Source organism: Vigna radiata, unplaced genomic scaffold, assembly GCF_000741045.1.
Source record: "Vigna radiata var. radiata cultivar VC1973A unplaced genomic scaffold, Vradiata_ver6 scaffold_108, whole genome shotgun sequence".
Lineage (NCBI taxonomy): Eukaryota > Viridiplantae > Streptophyta > Magnoliopsida > Fabales > Fabaceae > Vigna > Vigna radiata.
In genome coordinates this window covers 709364-714767 of record NW_014543429.1, presented here as the reverse complement: position 1 = coordinate 714767, position 5404 = coordinate 709364, and the positions used below count along the sequence as shown (strand labels likewise).

General features: G+C 37.0%; 1 pseudogene; it reads left to right on the top strand.

The window, feature by feature from the left end:
• Nucleotides 1-226: 226 nt before the first annotated feature.
• LOC106754397 lies at nucleotides 227-4278 on the top strand (annotated as a pseudogene).
• Nucleotides 4279-5404: the final 1126 nt, after the last annotated feature.

Genomic DNA, 5404 nt, shown 5'->3' with positions numbered 1-5404 from the left:
CCTAGATTGGGAAATGAAGGTAGAGCAAATTTTTTCCTGCCAACAAGTGTCGGAGGAAAGAAAAGTCTCTCTTGCTACCCTTAGTTTTCAAGGGTATGCAATGTATTGGTGGACTGCTCTAGTCAAAGAAAGAATGAGACAACAACTTCCTCCCATCAAATATTAGAATGAACTCACAACTGCTCTCTAGAAAAGGCACATCCCTTCTTACTATAAAAGGGAACTTATGGATAAGCTCCAAAGGTTGCAACAAAAGTCTATGTCTGTTAAAGAATATAGACAACAGATGGAGCTATACATAATGAGAGCAGGGATCACAGAGGCAGAAGAAACTACTTTAGCTAGATTTTTGAGTGGGTTGAATTTGGATATAAGGGATAAAGTTGATCTTCTACCTTATAGAGATTTGAATGAACTTGTTCAAATGTGTATAAAGGTAGAACAACAAAATCTGCGGAAAATTTATGCCAAAAGATTTCAATCTCCCTTTGGGCAGAAAATTACTAAAGCAAAAGAACCCCTCAAACCTCTAGCCAAAATAGTTGAAAAACCAAACAAAGAGTCCTCTTCACACACTCACACAAGTGACATAAAGTGTTTCAAGTGTCTAGGCAGGGGTCCTATAGCTGCTCAATGTCCTACTAAGAGAACCATCATTTTAAAAGGAAAGGACATTTATAGCAGTGAAAGTGAATCCTCCACCAGTAATAGTAAGAGTGAAACAGAAAAAGAAGAGGAAGTGTTTGCGGATGATTGTCAACTTCTCATGGTGAGAAGGGTGCTTAGCAGTCAACCAAGTCTAGAACAATTATCACAAAGAGAGAACATCTTTCATACAAGGTGTAAAATTCAAGAAAATTATTGTTCTCTCATTATTGATAGTGGTTCTTGCTGCAATTGTTGTAGCACAAGACTGGTTGAAAAATTGAATCTTGTTGTAATACCCTATCCTAAACCTTATAAACTTCATTGGCTAAATGAAGATGGGGACATCACAGTCAAGAATCAAGTTAAAGTGGCTCTACCCATATGGAACTTCAAAGATGAAGTTATTTGTGATGTGGTTCCCATGGAAGCTTGCCATGTGCTATTGGGAAGACCATGGAAATTTGACCATAACACTATACACCATGGTCTTACCAATACCATAATTGTGCACAAAAAATACAAGAAATTTGTGCTTCAACCTTTGACACCTACCCAGGTGGCACAAGATCAAGCACAAATGAAGTCCACCAGGGACCAAGAAAGAAAACAAAAAAAGAAAAAAAGTCCAAAACAAAAGAGAGGAGTAGTCCTTAGGGATGAAAGAGAGGTGCTGGAGTCTAGTGTTCCCTCCCACAAAGTCACTCAACATGAAGTTCTTTTAAATAAAAAGACTTTAATCAACACACTTCAAGTTGAGCAACCTTCATACCTTCTTCTTTGCCAAGGAACACTCACATGCACATCTAGTGAGTCTAAGATTTCTACTCTTTCTTTTTCAATACAAAAACTTTTGAAGGAATTTGATGATCTATTTCCCAAAGAAATTCCAAATGGGCTCCCACCATTAAGAGGAATAGAACATCAAATTGATTTCATTCTAGGGGCAACTCTTCCTAATAGGCCTACCTATAGGACTAATCCCCAAGAAACCAAAGAGATTGAGTCACAAGTCCAAGAATTACTAGATAAGGGTTTGATTCAAAAGAGTCTAAGCCCCTGTGTTGTACCTGTGTTGTTGGTGCCCAAAAAGGATGGAAAGTGGCGCATGTGTTGTGATTGTAGGGCTATCAACAACATCACAATAAAGTATAGAAATCCCATACCTAGACTTGATGATATGTTGGATGAATTACATGAGGCTCAAATTTTCTCAAAAATAGATCTTAAGAGTGGATATCACCAAATTCGAATCAAAGAAGGTGATGAGTGGAAAACTGCTTTTAAGACTAAGTTTGGGTTATATGAGTGGCTAGTAATGCCTTTTGGTCTTACAAATGCCCCAAGTACATTCATGAGACTTATGAATCATGTTTTAAGGGATTGCATTGGGAAGTTTGTAGTTGTTTATTTTGATGACATATTGGTATATAGTCAAGATTTGCAAAACCATGAAAAACATTTAAGAATTGTTTTAATAATTCTTAGAACCAATAAATTGTTTGCAAATCTTGACAAATGCACCTTTTTTGTTGATAGTGTCATCTTTCTAGGTTTTGTAGTCAATAAAAGTGGGGTCCATGTTGATCCTGAGAAAATAAAGGTCATCCAAGAGTGGCCAATTCCAAAGAATGTAGGAGAAGTTAGGAGTTTTCATGGATTGACAAGTTTTTATAGAAGATTTGTGCCTAACTTCTCTAGTCTAGCTTCACCTCTCAATGAGTTGGTGAAAAAGGATGTTACATTCACTTGGGGAGATAAACAACAAAAGGCTTTTGAGCTACTTAAAGAGAAGCTCACTCAAGCTCCCATTCTAGCTCTTCCAAATTTTGCCAAAACTTTTGAGTTAGAATGTGATGCTTCTGGACATGGGAATAGGTGTTGTGTTATTACAAGAAGGCCACCCAATTGCTTATTTTAGTGAAAAACTTCATGGTGCCTCTTGTAATTACCCCACCTATGACAAAGAGCTCTATGCTCTTGTGAGGGCTCTTCAAACTTCGGAACATTATCTTGTTTCCAAGGAGTTTATTATTCATAGTGATCATGAATCACTAAAATATTTGAAGATCCAACACAAGTTGCAAAAGAGACATGCTAAGTGGCTTGAATTCATTGAACAATTCACTTATGTTATCAAATACAAGAAAGGAAAGTCTAATATAGTGGCAGATGCTTTGTTAAGGAGAAATACATTACTAGCCACTTTAGGAGCTCAAATTATTGGGTTTGATAACATAAAAGAATTATATACTCAAGATAGTGAGTCTGCCACCTTATATAAGGAATGTTTGCAAAAACCACAAGGAGGATTCTATGTGAGAGATGGGTATCTTTTCAAAGAGGGCAAAATTTGTATACCCCAAGGCTCACAAAGAAAACTCCTTGTCAAAGAGATGCATGAGGGAGGGTTGATGGGGCATTTTGGGGTTGATAAAACCTTAAGCATGCTAAAAGAGAAATTCTTTTGGCCCCACATGAGGAGAGAAGTCCAAAGGCANTGTTTTAAGTGCATTACTTGTTTAGAATCCAAATCTAGAGCAATGCCTCATGGTCTTTATACTCCCTTACCCATTGCTTCAACTCCTTGGGAAGATATTAGCATGGATTTTGTCTTAGGACTACCCAAAACTTCCAGGGGCTTTGATTCTATTTTTGTGGTTGTGGATCGTTTTAGCAAAATGGCCCATTTTATACCATGCCACAAGATAGATGATGCGAGTAATGTGGCTAGGTTATTCTTTCGAGATGTGGTTAGACTTCATGGACTACCTCGGGTCATCATTTCTGATAGAGATTCAAAATTTCTTAGTCACTTTTGGAGAACCTTATGGTCTCGATTAGGGACTAATCTTTCTTTTTCTACTACTTGCCATCCCCAAACAGATGGTCAAACTGAAATAGTAAATAGATTTTTGTCCACTCTATTGAGAGTAGTCCTTAAGGGTAACCACACATCTTGGGATGAGTATCTCCTACATGTGGAGTTGACTTATAATAGGGTAATTCATAGAACTACTCAAATCTCTCCTTTTGAAGCTGTATACGGTTTTAATCCTCTCACACCTATGGATTTAATTTCCTTACCTTCTTCACATGAGTTTGTTCATAAAGAGGGAAAATCTAAAGCCACATTTATTAAAACTTTTCATGAGAGGATTAGTAATCAAATACAACAACAAAGTGAGAGATATGATAAGTATCACAATAAGGGTAAAAAGGAAGTCATTTTCAATGAAGGTGATTTGGCTTCACCTTAGAAAGGAAAGATTTCCTATTCAAAGGAAGTCCAAATTAAGTCCTAGAGGAGATGGTCCTTTTAAGATCCTTAAGAAGGTCAACAATAATGCTTATCATTTAGACCTTCCATCAGAGTATGGTGTCCATTCTACTTTTAATGTTACTGACCTTCTTCCTTTTGCAGGATTTGATACAGATGATGATTTGGATTTGAGGACAAATCCTCTTCAAGGGGGAGGAGATGATGACTTAGGTCATGGACCCATTACTAGAAGTATGGCTAGAAGAATCCAAGAAGAGCTTGAAGATATGGACACAACAGGGCAAGTTATATTCCTTCATTTTAAGTGGAATTTGGAGACACCAAGAGAAGGGGCAAATTTGTCCATATGACTGTCAAAGTTGCTAGTTGCACCACCAACCTTTGCTAAGTATACACCACAGCAAGATCTTCTTCAGTCAGCACCAGACCACATGTTCTTTTCTTTTTAGCACATTTCGAATAAGCCTTTCTAGAAGGCCTTCATCTTTTACTTTTCTTTTTAGCACATTTCGAATAAGCCTTTCTAGAAGGCCTTCATCTTTTACACATGGGTTAACACGTGACAGTTGATCCACGTTTTCTGGTTCATCATTCTCACGCTGCAGCTCCATGAATAGTCTATAAATTCATGGCAGCTTCCCTTGTAAAATACTTTTGGATGAATGAAATTTCTGCTGAGATTTGCCTTTGCCAACTCTCCTTCCGAAAGTCTTTCCTAGCTTAAATCTTTCCCTGCAACTTCCTTCCTTGTATGGAAGGCTGCCTAAGTTGTAGTCATTCCCTAAGCACAACATTCGTATCCACCTATCTCTAAACTACACTTCTTTTGCTGCCATGACCATATTTTCCATTTCCTGTCATTCTGCTGGAGTTACCGAGAAGCACTCCTAGTTGACTCTCAACGGTGCATTCTTGAAGTCCAGCAACGTTTCGGTTTGAGAAATTCTCTCTCGGTTCAGTCGATCCGTCTCCCTACCTCAGTCATCACTTACCCAATCAAAATCTTAATTAGAATAAGTTTATCTTTTTACCATTTTCTTGGGCCATTTTGGAGATATGCTTGCATGAGGAGGAAAATGATCTTGTATGCAACTCTTTTGGGTTTAAGATGGATCTCTAATCGTTTGTGATAATTAGGATGTGTTTAGGTCATTTATTTGAGTTTTTCTTTAACAGCTAAAATATCCTATGTGAGATAAAGTTTGTGGAGCTTAGTTAAGAGAAAAGCTTATGTCCAGATAAGAGAAACTAGCTATTTTGTTAACTATTTTGTTAGAAATAACTAATTGAGTTGGGTGAATGAGAATATGATGAAATATGTAACGTAGATATGATTGTTGTTAAATAACTATTGAGTTTTTGTTGCTAAATCTGGTTTATATGGCATTTTGTACGATTCAGATGATAATATTGAATTCTAATTTATGGGATGGACCTTTTGTGTGCATATAAATCCTTGAGATATATCAATTAAGT